General features: G+C 38.9%; 1 protein-coding gene and 1 pseudogene across 1 annotated transcript in view; both read left to right on the forward strand.

Moving 5' to 3' along the window:
- JAK2 (Janus kinase 2) overlaps window positions 1-19,659 on the forward strand; it is a 232,680-nt gene that overhangs the window by 83,486 nt on the left and 129,535 nt on the right. The window lies entirely within an intron of this gene.
- LOC129499913 (HIG1 domain family member 2A-like) lies at window positions 325-1,238 on the forward strand (annotated as a pseudogene).

Raw genomic sequence — 19,659 nt, forward strand, 5'->3', positions numbered from 1 at the left:
CTGCCTTTGGCCCAGGACATGATCCTGGAGTCCTGGGATCGAGTCCCACATCGGGCTCCCTGCATGGAGTCTGCTTCTCCCTCTGCCTCTTTCTCTGTGTCTCTCATGAATAAATAAATAAAAATCCTTCTGATTTCATCATACAGAATTGAGTCTGGTTGGTTCAGTTGGAAGAGTGCACAACTCTTGATCTCAATAAATAAATAATAAAATAAATAAATAAACTTGAAAAAATATATCTAAACAATCCAATGAAAAAGTGAGTGGAAGATCTGAACAGAAACATCTCCCCAGGGTATTTCTCCCAAAGCTGTTGCCCAGGACATGGCGGCTCCTGACCCTGTGACTCCGGGGGCACCCTTTGAACCATCACAGCCCCCAGTCATTGAGGGCTTTAGCCCCAGTATCTGCAGCACTCCAGAAAGCTTCAAGGAAAAATTCCTTCAGAAGACCCGCGAGAACCCAATGGTACCCATAGAGCCACCGCTCGCAGCTTATGATGCGCGCCCAGATTGCTGCCCAGGGCTTCACGGTCGCAGGCATCTTGCTGGGTCTGGCTGCATCTGCGATGAAGTCTCCATCCTGAGTCCAAGACCACCTGGCCTTGAAAGTTACGCAGAGATCACTCCCAGCCCCTAGAGCAACCACCGGTCCTGCTACCTTATTCCCTGGTCTCCCCTGACAAGCCCCTGTTTCAGCGGGGGAGGAAGTGGCCAATTCTGTAACTGACAGGTTTTTCCAGGAATCTCAGATTCGGTTGAGTTTGGGTGGTTGCATACTATATTTGTGCCCCCACTTTCTCCACTTCCTACTTAATAAACTGATCCACTTGTGAAAAAAAAAAGAAAAGAAAAGAAAAGAAAAAAAAGAAAAGAAAAGAAGAAAAGAAACATCTCCCCAAAGAAAATATACAGGTGGCAGAGATATTACATATACTTATTAAAATGGCTAAAATCTAAAATGCTAACATCACCAAATGTTGGCAAGGATCAGAAACAACAGGAACTCATTCATTGCCGGTGGGAATGCAAAATGTTACAACCACTTTGGAAGACATTTTGACATTTTCTTATAAATCTAATCACAGTCTTACCATGCAATCCAGCAATCACAGTCCTTGGTATTTATGTAAGTAAGATGAAAACATGTCCATGCAAAAACCTACATGTGAATGTTTTATACCAGCTCTGTGCATAATTACCAAAACTTGGATGGAACCACTTTCAATGGATGAGTGGATAAACAAACTGCTATGTCAGTACAGTGGGATATTTATTTTCCAGCAATATAAAGAAATGACCAAGCCATGAAAAGACATGGAAGAACCTTAAATGCGTATTGATAAGTGAAAGAAGCCAATCTGAAAAGGCTATATACTGGATGATTCCAACTATATGACATTCTGGAAAGGCAAAACTTTGGAGACAGTAAGTAAAATATCAGCTATTTCCAAGAAGTTAAGGGAAAAGGGGAAGGATGAATAGGTGGAGCACAGGGGATTTTTAGGTGTTGAAACTATTCTATATGATACTGCAATGGTGGATATATGACATGCAAAACCCATAACACTTTACAAGTCAAACAATGAACTTGAATGTAAATTATAGAATTTAGTTAATAATAATGTTTTAGTATTGGCTCATCAGTTATAACAAATGAATCACACTAATGCAAGATGCTAAAAGTAGGGATCCCTGGGTGGCGCAGCGGTTTAGCACCTGCCTTTGGCCCAGGGCGCGATCCTGGAGACCCAGGATCGAATCCCATGTCGGACTCCCGGTGCATGGAGCCTGCTTCTCCATCTGCCTGTGTCTCTGCCTCTCTCTCTCTGTCTCTCTGTGACTATCGTAAATAAATAAAAATTAAAAAAAATTTTTAAAAAAAGATGCTAAAAGTAGGGCAACAATGAATAGGGAAAAGAGAGAGGATGTAGGAACTCTGTACTATATGCTTAATTTTTCTATCAACCTAAAATTGCTCTAAGAAGAAGTCTATTAATTTAAAAAAGAAATGCTCAAGGGTCAAGATTTAGTAAAATTAATAATTTTTACTGATTTTTTTCAAGACATTCTTAAATAAAACTGGCTTTTTCTTTTCCTTTTTTAAAATCAGAGTTTCTGGTGGTATGAAGGATAATGACCATTACTATAGTTTGGTACCATTGCCAGCAGTTTGACAATTATTACTTTTGCCTCATTAGTGTAAATCTCAACCAGTGAAAATGGTGCATATTATCTCCATATTATTTTGAAAATTTTGATCTTGTAAGATTCTAGAAAAAGATCTTAGGGATCTCTCAAGGTCCATGGCTGATCTTTTGAGGACTACTGGACCATGGTGTTCCCAAGTGTCATTTTCTTCATATTCATCCTCTTTGGAATTTGTTGGTATTCTTGAATATTTAAGTTTATATTTTTACTAAATAGGGGGAAATTTCAGCCATTATTTTATCAAACATAAGTATTCCATTCTTTTATCTTCTTGTGAGACTTACTTAGATAAATGCTAGAAAAAAAAAAAGATAAATGCTAGAATATTTGGCATTGTTCCACAGGTCCCTGAGGGTCTGTGTTATTGTTTCCCCAATTTTTGTTTTCTCTTCATCAGTTTGGATAATTTCTACTAATCTATCTTCAAATTCACTCACTCATCTGTCATTGTCAATATGCTTTTAAGCCCACTCAGGGAAATTTAATTTTTTTCATATGCTGTAGTTTTACTTCTGGAATACTTTACTAGAATACTAAAATAGGAAATAGTATTCTAACAAAGAATATTTTACCTCTAGAATAGGAAATTTGGTTCTTTCTATAGTTTTGATTTTTTTCCCCTAAGATATCCTGCCCCTTAACTCATTTTGAGAGTATTTTCCTTCACATCCTTGAACATTATGATGGCTGTCTTATTTTTCTTTGATGTTTTTATTTTAATTCCAGTTAGCATACAGTGTTATATTAGTTTCACGTGTACAATATAGTGATTCAACACTTTCATACATCACCCAGTGCTCATCACGACAGATGCACTCTTTAATCCTCATCACCTATTTCACCCATCCTTCTACCCATCTCCTCTCTGGTAACAATCCGTTTGTTTTCTTTTTTTTTTTTTTAATTTTTTAAAAATTTATTTATTCATGAGAGACAGAAAGAGAGAGAGAGAGGCAGAGACACAGGCAGAGGGAGGAGCAGGCTCCATGCAGGGAGCCTGATGTGGGACTTTTTCCTAGAGCTCCGGAATCATGCCCTGAGCCAAAGGCAGATGCTCAACCACTGAGCCACCAGGGCGTCCCAATCAGTTTGTTTTCTATAGTTAAGAGTCTTTTTCTTGATTTCTCTTTCTCTCTTTTATTTTTTTCAGTTTGATGGTTTGTGTTTTTTTAGTTCCACATGTGAGTGAAATCATATGGCATTTGCCTTTCTCTGACTGACTTATTTCACTTAGCATTATACTCTCTAGCTCCATAAGATGGCTGCTTTAAATCTGTTTATGCCTAAAGCTAAATCATCTTGGTGTTGGTCTCCATTGATTACCATTTTTTTTTTTTTTGGAGGGGGATGGATCACATTCTCCTATTTCTTTGTATGTCTAGTAATTTGGAATTTACCCTGAATATTGTAGATATACATTGAAAAGACTTAAATTCTGTTATGCTCCTTTTTTTTTTTATAAAGTTAGGTTTTTTTTTTTTTTAAGATTTTATTTATTTATTCATAGAGACACAGAGAGAGAGAGAGGCAGAGGGAGAAGCTGGCTCCACGCAGGGAGCCCGACCTGGGATTCGATTCCGAGTCTCCAGGATCACACCCCGGGCTGCAGGCGGCGCTAAACCGCTGCGCCACCGGGGCTGCCCTGTTAAGCTCCTTTGAGGAGCATATTTTTCTTTTTTACTTTTACTGGGTAGTTACCTTGGGTGAACTCAAATTCCAAAGTCTGTCTTTCCTGTAATGGGCAACAGTTTAAACACTGAATCGTTGAGCTTACCTTACCTGGGTTGTTTAGAGTCTGTGCTGTGCATGTGTAATGCAGAGGTCAACAAGAGGCCTTGGGCAAAGTTTACATGGTCTTTACTGGGATTTACTACTTTATTTCCAGCTGCCATGTTTGCCCAAAACCATATCACCTAACTCTTTAACCAATAAGACTGCATGTTTTATTTTTTTTATTTTTATTTTTTAAATTTATTTATGATACAGAGAGAGAGAGAGAGAGAGAAGCAGAGACACAGGCAGAGGGAGAAGCAGGCTCCACGCACCGGGAGCCCGACGTGGGATTCGATTCCCGGGTCCCCAGGATCGCGCCCTGGGCCAAAGGCCGGCGCCCAACCGCTGCGCCACCCAAGGATCCGACTGCATGTTTTATATTGGAGTATTGGCTGTCCAGTTTGGCACTGAGACTTGCCCTCAGGCAGATAGCTGTAAAACCAGGAAACTCTCCCATTGATACTACCTATTTCCACCTGTAGACTTCCTTTCAATTTCCATCTGTTTTTGCTTACTCTCTAGTGCTTTCAGGTCATTGTTTTCTAGGTCAGCCTGGATGAATGTCAGTTTTGTCAGTGTTTTCAAAGAACAACTTTTGGTTTTATTGATACTTTCTTTTTCTATTCTGTAATTTCATATATATCAGTTCTAATATTTATTATTCCCATCCTTTTGGAAGCCTTGAGGTTAGCTTGCTCTTCCTTTTTCCTATTTTGTTAAAGTATAAGGTTACATTATTGATTTGGTAACCTTATATTAGAATATATATTTATACATTTTATTTTTATCATGATTTCAAAAGAAGAGAAATTGAGAGGGAGAAAGTATTATATCCTAAATGGCAATATACAATATATGTACAATCCAGCTTAAAATATAAATAATTTCAATAAAGAACCATTCCCTAATCTTTCTGGATCTCATTTTCCAACCTCCCAACCACAGTTAATTATCATTTTGAATTTGAAATAGTGGTCCAAATTTTTATTTATTGCTTTATTGTTTTCTGTTTTAATATTTAAATTGTATCATTATGATGATTCATTCAGCTCTGTATGGTTCATTTCTAGAGCTGTATAATGCCCTTCTGTATGCATCTACTAAAATTTATCATCTATTCTTCTGCTAATAGACATTTTAATTATTTCTAAATTCTTGTGATTTTAAATACTGCTCCTATGAGCATTCTTTTTTTTTTTTTTTAAGGATTTTATTTATTTATTCATGAGAGACACACATGAGAGAGAGAGAGAGAGAGAAAGAGGCAGAGACACAGGCAGAGGGAGAAGCAGGCTCCACGCAGGGAGCCCGATGTGGGACTCGATTCCCGGTGTCCAGGATCATGCCCTGGGCTGAAGGCGGCGCTAAACCACTGAGCCACCCGGGCTGCCCTCCTATGAGCATTCTTGTATACATCTGTTAGAGTACATATTTAAGTGTTTCTGTAAGGCATCAACCTAGAGTGGAATGGCATGGTAAAGCATATGCATCTGTTCATATGCAACTTTACCAGGGGTTCACCAACTCAATTTCCTCTCTCTTTTGTTTTGTTTTTTTTTTTTAATATATGCATTTACAATTGTAAGTTCCCTAATGAGCACTGCTTTTGCTATATTCTTACAGATTTGGATATTTTATTATTTTCATTCATCTCAAAGAATTTTATTTTTTCTTGAACTAAATAAATGATTATTTTTCCAGTTTTATTGAAAAATAGGGGAGCCCGGGTGGTTCAGCAGTTTAGCGTCGCCCTCGGCCCAGGGCGTGATCCTGGAGACCTGGGATCGAGTCCCGTGTCCGGCTCCCTGCATGGAGCCTGCTTCTTCCTCTGCCTGTGTCTCTACCTCTCTCTCTCTCTCTCTGATGAATAAATAAATAAAATCTTAAAAAAAGAGAGAGAGAAATAATTGACATACATCCCCAGCATGGTTTGATTTACTATTTTGTAGTGATTACCACAATAGATTCTGTTAATATCATATAGATACAATAAGAAAAGAAAGAAAAAAAGAAAAAAATTTTCTCCTTGTGATGAAAGTTTAAGGATTTACTCTCTTACTGACTTCCCTGTATATCATACAGCAATGTTAGCTATACTCATCATGTTGTATATTATATCCCTAGCACTTATTTATCTTCTAAAAGGAAGTTTACCTTTTGGCTGACTTCAAAGTATTTTCTAATTTTATTTATAAGTTCTTCTCTGACCTACACATTGTTTAAGATTATGTTGTTTAATTTCTACGTATTTGTGAATCTTCTATATTTCCTTCTATTACTGATTTCTAATTTCATTCCACTGTGGTCCGAGAAGATACTTGGGGTGATTTCAATCTTTATAAATTTATTGAGACTTGTTTTGTGACCTAACATGCTGTAACTGGAAAACATTCCATACACACTTGAGAAGAATGTGTATTCTGCTGTTGAGTGGAATGTTCTACATGTCTGTTTGGTCTAGTTATTGTGTAGTGTTTTTCAAGTCCTCTATTATTTCATTATTGGTCTTCTGTCTACTTATCCATCCATTATTATTATTATTATTATTATTATTATTATTATTTATGATAGTCACACACAGAGAGAGAGGCAGAGACACAGGCAGAGGGAGAAGCAGGCTCCATGCACCGGGAGCCCGACGTGGGATTCGATCCCGGGTCTCCAGGATCGCGCCCTGGGCCGAAGGCAGGTGCCAAACCACTGCGCCACCCAGGGATCCCTTATCCATCCATTATTGAACATGGACTATTGAATCTCCAACTATTATGGTAGAACTATGTGTATTTTTTCTTTCAATTATGTCAGTTTTGGGGCTCTTTGTAGGTGTATATAATTTTATAATTTTTACAACTCCTTAATGAATTGACTCTTATCAATATATAATGTCCTTCTTTGTATCTTGTAATAATATTGACTTAAAGTTCATTTTGCTTCATATTGGTATAGCAATCCCAGTTGTCTTTGGTTCCTATTTGCATAGAATTACATTTTTCTATCCTTTTACTTTCAACCTGTTTATGTCTTTGGGAGAAAGTCCCTTTTAGACAATATATAGTTAGATAATTTTTTTCAAAGATTATATTTATTTATTTGACAGAGAGAGAGAGAGAGCACAAGCAGGGGGAGTGGCAGATAGAGGGACAGGGACAAGCAGGCTCCCTGCTAAGTCCGGGCCTAATGTGGGGCTCTATCCCAGGACCTGGGATCATGACCTGAGCTGATGGCAGCTGCTTAACCAACTGAGCCACCCAGATGCCCCAGTTGGATCATTTTTAAAATTCATTCTGGGGATCCCTGGGTGGTTCAGTGGTTTAGCGCCTGCCTTTGGCCCGGGGTGCCATCCTGGAGTCCCGGGATCAAGTCCCACGTCAGGCTCCCTGCATGGAGCCTGCTTCTCCTTCTGCCTGTGTCTCTGCCTCTTTCTCCCTCTATGTCTATCATGAATAAAAAAAAAAAAATCTTTAAAAAAAATAAAGAATAAAATTCATTCTGCCGATCTCTGTTTTTTCAATTGGAGAGTTTAATGCATTTACACTTAAAATAACTACTGATAAAGAAGTACTCCTGCCATTTTGCAGTTTGTTTTCTGTATGTCTTATAGCTTTTTGTTGCTTAGTTATTCTATTGCTGCCATTTCTTTGCTTGTTTTTTTTTCTATTTTGTTATTTTGATTTCCTTTTCATTTCTTTTTTTAAAAAAGATTTTACTTACTTCTTTGAGACAGAGAGAGCATGAAAGAGAGTGTGAGCATGACCGGGGGGTGGGGGGTAGAAGGAGAAGCAGACTCTCTGGAGCCTGACTCCAGGGTCCTGGGATCAGACACTTAACCAACTGAGCCAGTCAGGTGCCCTCATTTCTTTCTTTCTTTCTTTCTTTCTTTCTTTCTTTCTTTCTTTCTTTCTTTCTTTCTTTCTTTCTTTCTTTCTTTCTTTCTTTCTTTCTTTCTTTCTTTTTTTTTTTTTATAATTTTTATTTTTTTTTCCTTAGTGGTTACCCTGGGGATTGCAATTGACATCTTAACTTTATAACTTCTTTATAAGTTTATAAATTTCTATGATAGATTTATAGGTTGGTTCTTTGTTGGGACTCTCCTTCAATGCCCTGCCAGAACTTTGCCTTACCCTTTGCTTTTTGCCTGCACAGAATTTACAGGCCAGCCAGAGGTGAAAGCTTTGAGTATTCTTGGGCTTTTTCTGAGCATGTGTCCTGCCCTGGGTATGTTCTTGGCCTTCTTGATTCCCTGTATACATGGGAATTTTTAAAATCCCTATCCACCCCCCCCCCCCGGTATATCTCCTTTCCTAATTCCTTCCATTCTAGTCTGTCTCTTTCTTGTCTTAAGTCTTGTCCCTTGCTCCAGGCTGTGGTGTCTCATAACTTTGCCTTTAAATACATTTAAATGCTTTCAGCAAAAGCTACCCAGAAGTAGTCTCAGCCCTGGGAATGGATGGAACAAAGAGAGACCTTTGTGCAGTTCCCTGAGGGAGCTGCCAGAGAGGTCAAGACCTATAACCACACTGTTTGGAAAATAAGGTTTGTATTGCTTTTCTGGCACTAGCAACCTGCATGAGGGTTGCAGGCTGTCATCCTCATAGCTACCTTTATTGTTGTTCTTTGTTTGTCTTTATAGGAATACTTTTTTAACTTCAAATTAAACTTATTGTATAGGCATTGGGCTATTTGTTTTATCTATTCCTTTTTTAAAAAAAGATTTTATTTTTAAGTAATCTCTACACCCAATGTGGGGCTCACACTTACAACTCCATGATCAAAAGCTGCATTCTCTACCTTCTGAGCCAGCCAGGTGTCCCTACCTATTCCTTATTGAGTGAATTCTGGTAATGTCTTTCAAGGAGTTTTTCTGTTTCATCTAAGTTATCAAAAGTCCTGGCATTAGGCTACTCATAATAGTCTCCTGATGTCCCTTTGACTATATGATATGCAGTGATGCCCCTTTTCTTATAAAAATATTGGCAGTTTTTGTCTTCTGTTTTCTTTTTTTTTTAATCTTATGTATGAGACACACACACACACACACACACACACACACAGAGGCAGAGACACAGGCAGAGGGAGGAGCAGGCTCCATGCAGGGAGCCTGACATGGGACTCGATCCCAGGACTCCAGGATTACTCCCTGGGCCAAAGGCAGTGCTAAACCACTGAGCCACCCGGGCTGCCCCTGTTTTCTCTTTTTTGATAAGTCTATCTAATGTTTATCAGTTTTGTTGATCTTTTAAATCTTTTGTGTTTGTTGACTTTATTGTTTTTGTTTTTCTAAAAATTTTATTTATTTTTTTATTTGAGAGAGAGAGAGTGACAAAGATACAGAGAGAGAACATAAGTGGAGAGGAGAGGGAGAAACAGACTCCCCAATGATCAGGGAGCCTGATGCAGGACTGGATCCCAGGACCCCAGGATCATAACCTGATCCGAAAGCAGATGCTTCCCTGACTGAGCCACCCAGGTGCCCCAGTTCTGGTTCTTTATATGAAAGAAAAGTGTGGGGGAGTAGGCAGGATTTCATCCTATCCATAGGGCTGCTGATTACCACATGCGCATCTACCCTACCATAGGAGGCTCTCTCAGTTTTCCTACTTAACCTCAGTTATTTATCACCATTAATCTGAGGCATGGGGGATGATAGGTGGGCAATTTAAAACACTGCAGTGCTCTCTTAGCACAAAGCAGTAGCTTCTTTCTTTACCAGGGCTTCTGGTTGTGGTAAGTTTTTTTTTTTTTTTAAAGATTTTATTTATTCATGAGGGATGCACAAAGACACAGGCAAAGGGAGAAGCAGGCTCCCTGCAGGGAACCTGATGTGGGACTCCACCTGGGTCTCCAGGATCCAGACCTGAGCGGAAGGCAGATGCTCAACAGCCACCCAGGTGCCCTGTTGTGGTACGTTTCTGAGTATAGAGTTGTGCAAAAGTTGATTCTGGTTTAGCCAGCTCATTAGTTGCTTTTGCAGAGAGACAGAGCCCTGGAATCTCTACTCCATCATTTTCAGTTCATGTTATATATTTTAATGAACATAGTTTTGGTCTTTGAATAAAATTCTATCTGGTAGATTGCCATAATTTACTTATAATTTTTCTATCATTAAATATTTAGCTAGTTTACAATTTTTTGCTATTTTAGGTAAGGTTACAAGGAGCATCTTTGTAAAGTAAACTTTTACCATTTCATTGGGTTCTTTCTTTTGGATTTATTTCCAAAGTGTCGTTATGAGGTTTGAGAGTATAACCATTTTAACATTCCTAATGCTATTACCAAATTGTTGAAAAGGTTGTATCATGGACAGCCCCCGTGGCTCCGCGGTTTCATGCCGCCTTCGGCCCAGGGTGTGATCCTGGAGACTTGGGATCGAGTCCCATGTCGGGCTCCCTGCATGTAGCCTGCTTCTCCCTCTGCCTTGTGTCTCTGCCTCTCTCTCATTCTCTCTCTCTGTGTGTCTCTCATGAATAAATAAATAAAATTTTTTTAAAAAGTTGTATCAATTTGTACTCCAACCTCATAAGTAATTTTAAACTTTGAATTTTTCTACAGTGGTCCTGTTATTGGCAAAAGTCTTTATGAGAAGTATTATATGTTTGACCTTAATGAAGTGCTTCTCAAAACTGCAATGTGCATAAAAAATTAACAGCAGATTTTGTTAAAAATGTAGATTTGCTAAATATAGTGCATCTGGGGTGGAGCTCAAGTTCCTGTTTTTTAATAAGCTCCCAAGTTGTTCTGATGCTGCTGGTTTGATCCCATTGCAAGTAGTAAGGCTTTAAGAGGCTTAAGCTGTGATAGAAAAGGAAGTGGGAAAGCCTTTACTGAGTTTTAAAAATGAAGCAAGTTTGAGAAATGTCACTTTTTTAAAAAGTCCCAAAGAAAGTAATCTCCCAAAATTGTCTAAATTAAATCAAAGAAAAAGAAAAAGATGCAGAGTTGTAAATTATATTAATGAAGTGGGGGGGGGCATTAAAACTAGAGATACTGCCTGTGGTTTGGACTAAAAGACTCAGGTTGGAGAGCCTCTCTGTAAGGAGTATGCTGAGGCTTGAAGCCTGATGTTAAAATTAATGTTAAAGATAGTTTTTAAAATCTAGATAAGTAACATTTTCAGTTTTGTCAATCAAATGTATAAGTCTCTTTGGTATCATGATTTTCTCTGTAGAAATTTCATATAGTACACAAATATGTCTAAGAATGTTCTTTCCAAGTTAAACAGATGGTTATAGATATCTGTATTTCTCAATAGGCTAATTTTAAAGATTATTGCTATTTTAAACAAATTCAAATTTCTTTTTTTTATTTTTTATTTTTTTATTTTTTTCAAATTCAAATTTCTTAATGGATACTTGGATCTTTACTCAAGGCATTCAACCCATCTACACCCAAGGCATTGGCTAATTTAATCATTGAGTGTCCTAAAAAATAAAGGATTAAATTATGTAAACATTTATTTTCTGTTTACATCATTGGACATCATAGTTATATACATGATTGTCATTAACCTAACAGAGAGACTGTCTTTTTTGTGTCCTCTCCTGGGAATGGGTTAAAAAAGTTATGTACATGCCCTTTGGCCTTTGTGTGTCTCAAGTCAATTCAGTAAGTATTTATTGAGAGAATATTTATTGTCCTAGGCTTTTTATTACTTTAACTGTGAAATAATTACCACATAATCTTATTCAGGGAGGAACCTGGCAAACAAATCACTGTATGCTACAAGTTGTGTTGGGTTGAAATTAATGTGTAGTATTAGTGATTGCAAGGTGAAAAAAAATGACTGTCACTTTTCTAGTCATTTTTAATCAATGACACAAACAAATGTCAAATTGTTCTTGCAAGAAATAGTGGTCTTCAAATGTTCAGCATTTTATAAGTGGGTTTATCACTATGTCGCAGTTGTGAAGACAGATGACCCTGTAGAGTAATATTTCTTAGCCTAAAATGTATGCCTCTTTTTAATAAATAAAAAATTCATACACACACACACACCATCCAATGAGGCTCTGATATTAATCCCCTTCTCCTCATTGCTAATAATCTGTCTAGAAGCTCTGGGCCAGGCAGGATATGACACTGTTATTTCTTCAGTAGTCAAGTCTCCTAGCTCCCTGAAGATTAAATATTAAGATTAAGTATTTCAAATGTGAACAAATCTAAGTAACTGCATGTAGACTTAACTTTAAGGGCCATGTCAATATTAAGAGTCACACCCTTAACATAGTGTTAATTTACTGGTATTGGCATTGGTGCATTAGTGTTCCATGTAGGACAATTCACCCTTCATGCTTGGAAGATAAATTAAGGTAAGAATGCTTTTGCTCTATTTTTAAATGATTCCAAGCAAGTTACTGCTTCTTTCTTGATACTTTCCATTATTTTGTGGCTCCTCTTCCAACTCCTAATTTTTGCCTTATGGACCTGGGCCAGTGTAGTAGGCAGAGTTCCTGGGGATTCCTGTGCTGAGGCAAGCAGGGTGCTGAATGGTGAAGAAGGCTAGAGGGCTCTGTTGGAGGAAGAATGTGGGCTCCCTTCTAACTATATGGCACAGCTACAGATCTCCACCAGGGACGAAATGATTAGGGGTACTGCTAGCTATGTGAAGCCCCAGAAATTAAATATCCAGTGCCTACTGGGTTCCTATATCTTATAGAGCAAGAGGTAGTGAGGGCAGTTTATTAATTCTAGTCCAATATTATGAATTTGACCTTATTTTGTGAATGAATTTATCAGTATCATATACAGTTGTGTTTCAACTCTAGCTCTCCATTGGGATAAACTGGGAAATTTTTAAAAAAGATTTTATTTATTTATTTGAGAGAGAGAGAGAGAGCACACATGAATGGAGGGAGGGGCAGAGGGAGAGTGAGAAGCAGACTCCCCGCTGAGTACAGAGCTGTTGCTAGGCTGGATCCCAGGACGCTGAGATCATGACCTGAGCCAAAGTCAGAGGCTTAACCAACTGAGTCACCCAGGTGCCCCTCAACAGGGAAACTTTTTAAAAACTCCAGTGCTTGGGCTTCTTTTCAGATCAGTTGAATCAGAGTCAAAAGACAGCAATTTCTTCTTGGCCTTGGTAATTACCCAAATGCAACAAGGAGGGTGAGGAGCAGAAATGTAAAAGCCATTTTTGATAGATTTAGGAAATACCTATAATCATGAACCAGAAAATATGAAGAGGGGCTGTATGAGAGAAGAATCCTCATAGCAGCAAAACTCAGATCATGTCAGCAGGAGATCGTTCTCCAAAACTTGATGCATGCCTTGATCTGAAACGTAAAAATGTCTTTGCATTAATAGGAGTAGGATAGGCAAGCTGGCAGCAGAAGCTTCCCTGCAACCCTATTACCTTCTGTAGTTTCACTTCCTCTATTTGTAGGTAGCTCCTTCAAGGATCTTAACACTAAGAATCCTTCAACAGTCCCCTCCTGGACAACCCATTAATACTTTCTGTTGCCATTACTCACCTATGTCTTCACTTCCTTGCTTACCCAATTAAAATTCCATGATTGGCTATTCTAATCAGTTATTTGCATATACCCTCAACTTCTTTGCCCTATCTTCACTTCCTCTGACTCACCTTGGAAAATTCCAATCCCAAAGGAACTAGAGAAAAAACAGTAAATAGATCCTACACCCAGCAGAAGAAGACAGTTAATAAAGATTCGAGCAGAACTCAACGAAATCGAGACCAGAAGAACTGTGGAACAGATCAACAAAACCAGGAGTTGGTTCTTTGAAAGAATTAATAAGATAGATAAACCATTAGCCAACCTTATTAAAAAGAAGAGAGAGAGAAGACTCAAATTAATAAAATCATGAATGAGAAAGGAGAGATCACTACCAACACCAAGGAAATACAAACGATTTTAAAAACATATTATGAACAGCTATACGCCAATAAATTAGGCAATCTAGAAGAAATGGACGCATTTCTGGAAAGCCACAAACTACCAAAACTGGAACAGGAAGAAATAGAAAACCTGAACAGGCCAATAACCAGGGAGGAAATTGAAGCAGTCATCAAAAACCTCCCAAGACACAAAAGTCCAGGGCCAGATGGCTTCCCTGGGGAATTCTATCAAACGTTTAAAGAAGAAACCATACCTATTCTACTAAAGCTGTTTGGAAAGACAGAAAGAGATGGAGTACTTCCAAATTTGTACTACGAGGCCAGCAACACCTTAATTCCAAAACCAGACAAAGACCTCACCAAAAAGGAGAATTATAGACCAATATATCCCTGATGAACATGGATGCAAAAATTCTCAACAAGATACTAGCCAACAGTACATTAAGAAGATTATTCTCCATGACCAAGTAGGATTTATCCCCAGGACGCAAGGCTGGTTCAACACTTGTAAAGCAATCAATGTGATAGATCATATCAGCAAGAAAAAAACAAGAACCATATGATCCTTTCAACAGATGCAGAGAAAGCATTTAACAAAATACAGCATCCATTCCTGATAAAAACTCTTCAGAGTGTAGGGATAGAGGGAACTTTCCTCAACATCTTAAAAGCCATCTACCAAAAGCCCACAGCAAATATCATTCTCAATGGGGAAGCACTGGGAGCCTTTCCCCTAAGATCAGGAACAAGACAGAGATATCCACTCTCACCACTGCTATTCAACATAGTACTGGAAGTCCTAGCCTCAGCAATCAGACAACAAAAAGACATTAAAGGCATTCAAATTGGCAAAGAAGAAGTCAACTCTCCCTCTTCACCTATGACATGATACTCTACATAGAAAACCCAAAAGACTCCACCCCAAGATTGCTAGAACTCATACAACAATTTGGCAGTGTGGCAGGATACAAAATCAATGCCCAGAAGTCAGTGGCATTTCTATACACTAACAATGAGACTGAAGAAAGAGAAATTAAGGCGTCAATCCCATTTACAATTGCACCCAAAAGCATAAGATACCTAGGAATAAACCTAACCAGAGAGGTAAAGGATCTATACCCTAAAAACTATAGAACACTTCTGAAAGAAATTGAGGAAGACACAAAGAGATGGAAAAATATTCCATGCTCATGGATTGGCAGAATTAATACTGTGAAAATGTCAATGTTACCCAGGGCAATTTACACGTTTAATGCAATCCCTATCAAAACACCATGGACTTTCTTCAGAGAGTTAGAACAAATTATTTTAAGATTTGTGTGGAATCAGAAAAGACCCCGAACAGCCAGGGGAATTTTATTTTATTTTATTTTATTTTTTTATTTAATTATTCATGATAGTCACACAGAGAGAGACAGAGAGGCAGAGACACAGGCAGAGGGAGAAGCAGTCTCTATGCACCGGGAGCCCAACGTGGGATTCGATCCCGGGTCTCCAGGATCGCGCCCTGGGCCAAAGGCAGGCGCCAAACCGCTGCGCCACCCAGGGATCCCGCTAGGGGAATTTTAAAAAAGAAAATCATAGCTGGGGGCATCACAATGCCAGATTTCAGGTTGTACTCCAAAGCTGTGATCATCAAGACAGTGTGGTACTGGCACAAAAACAGACACATAGATCAATGGAACAGAATAGAGAATCCAGAAGTGGACCCTGAACTTTATGGTCAACTAATATTTGACAAAGGAGGAAAGACTATCCACTGGAAGAAAGACAGTCTCTTCAATAAATGGTGCTGGAAAAATTGGACAGCCATGTGCAGAAGAATGAAACTAGACCACTCTCTTTCACCATACACAAAGATAAACTCAAAATGAATGAAAGATCTAAATGTGAGACAAGATTCCATCAAAATCCTAGAGGAGAACACAGGCAACACCCTTTTTTAACTTGGCCACAGTAACTTCTTGCAAGATACATCCACGAAGGCAAAAGAAACAAAAGCAAAAATGAACTATTGGGACTTCATCAAGATAAGAAGCTTTGGCACAGCAAAGGATACAGTCAACAAAACTCAAAGACAACCTACAGAATGGGAGAAGACATTTGCAAATGACGTATCAATGAAAGGGCTAGTTTCCAAGATCTATAAAGAAATTATTAAACTCAACAGCAAAGAAACAAACAATCCAATCATGAAATGGGCAAAAGACATGAACAGAAATCTCACAGAGGAAGACATAGACATGGCCAACATGCACATGAGAAAATGCTCTGCATCACTTGCCATCAGGGAAATACAAATCAAAACCACAATGAGATACCACCTCACACCAGTGAGAATGGGGAAAATTAACAAAGCAGGAAACTACAAATGTTGGAGAGGATGCGGAGAAAAGGGAACCCTCTTGCACTGTTGGTGGGAATGTGAACTGGTGCAGCCACTCTGGAAAACTGTGTGGAGGTTCCTCAAAGAGTTAAAAATAGACCTTCCCTATGACCCAGCAATTGCACTGCTGGGGATTTACCCCAAAGATACAGATGCAATGAAACGCCAGGATACCTGCACCCCGATGTTTCTAGCAGCAATGTCCACAATAGCCAAACTGTGGAAGGAGCCTCGGTGTCCATCGAAAGATGAATGGATAAAGAAGATGTGGTCTATGTATACAATGGAATATTACCCAGCCATTAGAAATGACAAATACTCGCCATTTGCTTCGACGTGGATGGAACTGGAGGGTATTATGCTGAGTGAAGTAAGTCAATCGGAGAAGGACAAACATATGGTCTCATTCATTTGGGGAATATAAATAATAGTGAAAGGGAATAGAGGGGAAGGGAGAAGAAATGGGTAGGAAATATCAGAAAGGGAGACAGAACATGAGAGACTCCTAACTCTAGGAAAGGAACTAGGGGTGGTGGAAGGGGAGGAGGGTAGGGGGTGGGGGTGACTGGGTGGCAGGCACTTAGGGGGGTACTTGACGGGATGAGCACTGGGTGTTATTCTGTATGTTGGCAAATTGAACACCAATAAAAAATAAATTTATTATATATATATATATATAAAAAAAGGAAAACTCCAATCCCACTTTAATTGAACTTTCTCCATTCTGAGCTTTGACTTGTGCAGCTGAATGTGGGTGGAGAAAACCCGATGTTTCTGAGTCTCACTATAAATTCTTTTTTTTTTTTAATTTTTATTTATTTATGATAGTCACAGAGAGAGAGAGAGAGAGAGAGGCAGAGACACAGGCAGAGGGAGAAGCAGGCTCCATGCAGGGAGCCCGATGTGGGATTCGATCCCGGGTCTCCAGGATCGCGCCCTGGGCCAAAGGCAGGCGCCAAACCGCTGCGCCACCCAGGGATCCCCTAAATTCTTGATGTCTAGCAGACTCTTAGTATTACCTGGTTATCAAACTACATTTCCTCGGTCCTTTCAACCTCCTGCACTTCTAGATGACTTCATTTTTTTATCTTTAAACCCCAACGTCTCCACCCACTCCCAGCCAGATTCATTGTCAGTTGATGACCTTATTTCCTATGCATAGAAAAAAAAATAGAACTAATTAGTAAACAGAAGACTCAGCTATCAGTATTGTAGCCCTATAACCGGACTTCTTTTACCTCTGGCAGCCCTGGAAGTACTCTGCTCAAGGGAACCTGCTGCAAGAGTGTAGTTGGATGATGGTCTCCAGTGGACACACCTAGGGTTTTACTGCAGAGTTTACGTGGGAGCCCTCCCTTCCTTCACACATCTACTCCTGTTCTTGGGTGTCTCCTAAGCAAGGACTGAGTACGGCAAAAATAGTAAAGCTATATCATTTGCCCCACACGATTCCTCTAATAGGCAATCTCTGCTCAAAGACTTCCTATTGACCCAGTCAAGACTTTCTGAGTAGCACTTCAGTCTGAGTCTCTTCCTATTCAATCTCCTTGTTTTCTTTTTTTTTTTAAAGCTTAATAGAGATATAATTCGTATACTATGCACTTCACCTACAGTGTTCAATTCAATCATTTTTATTATAGTCACAGAATTGTGCAACCATTATCATGATCAATTTTTAGAACATTTTCATTATCTAAAAAGGAAACTCATACCTTTTAGCCCTCATGGTCCAAACTGCCAATTCCTTACACCCTTGGACAACCATAAATTTACCTTCTATCTTTCCAAATTTTCTCCTCCTGGATGATTCATAGAAACAGTCTTGTAACACCTGGTCTTATGTGACTGGCTTCTTTCACTTAGCATGTTTTTGAGGTTCATCCATTTATCATGGCTTCCTTTTTATTGCTGAATAATATTCTGTTATATGGATATACGACATTTTATTTATCCATCCATCAGTTGATAGATACTTGAGTTGTTTCCACTTTTTTAACCATTATGAGTAACAGTGCTGTGAATATGTGTGCAAGTTTTTGTGAGGACATTTGTTTCTATTTCTCTTGGGTATATTCCTGGGAGTAGAATTGCTGGCTCATGGGATAGCTCTGTTTTTAACATTTCCAAAACTACCCAATCCTCTTTTATTTCTTCTTTTCTTTCACAGGTCTCAGACTTGCATCATGGTCTGAAGGCTCTTCCCACCTACCTCTTTTTTTTTTTTTTTTTTTTTTATTCATTTATGATAGTCACACAGAGAGAGAGAGAGAGGCAGAGACACAGGCGGAGGGAGAAGCCGGCTCCATGCGCCGGGAGCCCGACGTGGGATTCGATCCCGGGTCTCCAGGATCGCGCCCCGGGCCAAAGGCAGGCGCCAAACCGCTGCGCCACCCAGGGATCCCCCCACCTACCTCTTTTACCGTTCACAAGAGTTTCTCCCAACAAATCTCTTTCACATCTAATTTTATCATGGAATCTGCTTCTCCTAGGACCCAAACTTACACATCCTGGATGAATGCTTTGTGCTTCCACGTAAGGCCATTTGTGATCTTGATCTATTTCCTCTTCCTATTCAAGGACATAAATCCAATAATTCCCTTCCTCCTTCCCTCATCATGAATTGCTACCTTTATACTGAACCATTTCATTGGATTACATGTATGCTGTTCTTTCTCATGATTAATTATTTAATTAATGAAATCATTTTTTTCTTGGCTCTGCTTCCCCTTCCAGTACTTCCCACATTTCTCTCTTCTTCTTTAATAAAAATGCCCCCTAGTAGTTGTCTGTATCTGCCATCCTCAGTATCTCTGCCCATCCTCTCTTGAACCTATTAGATCAGGATTTTGCCTCACTGATTTGTAACTGCTTTTGTCAAGGTCATCATCAGTGACCTCCAGTGTTAAATAAAATAGACAATTCTACATCCTTATCTTACTTGGTATAGCAATATTTGATGTAGTTGTTAGTAAACTTTCTTTAAAATACTTCATTTGGCTTCCATATCATCATACTGTATTGATTTTTTTTCTCCTATTTTGCTGGTCTCTCCTTGTCAATCTTATTTGCTTGTTCCTCATCATGTCTGCAAACTGTGAACACTGGAGTATACCAGATCTGTGTCATTGGACCTCTTCTCTTTTCTGTCTAAATCCACACTCATTCTTTTGGTGATTTCAGCTAACCCCATGGCTTTAAATATAATTTGTATGTTTATGACTGTCAAATGTATATCTTTGGTTCAGACCTGTCTCCTAAACTTAGGTCTAGTGTTAGCTCCTTATCTGACTTCTCCTTTTGTTACCTAATAAGCTTCTCATACTTAACATATCCCAAACTGAACATAGCTTCTTACCCAGTCTTCTTCATCTCAGTTAAAGATAACCATCCTTACAGTATCTCAGGCCAAAATCTTGGAATCATCTTTGACAGCTGTC

The sequence above is a fragment of the Nyctereutes procyonoides genome, unplaced genomic scaffold (genome assembly GCF_905146905.1).
Source record: "Nyctereutes procyonoides isolate TBG_1078 unplaced genomic scaffold, NYPRO_anot_genome, whole genome shotgun sequence".
Lineage (NCBI taxonomy): Eukaryota > Metazoa > Chordata > Mammalia > Carnivora > Canidae > Nyctereutes > Nyctereutes procyonoides.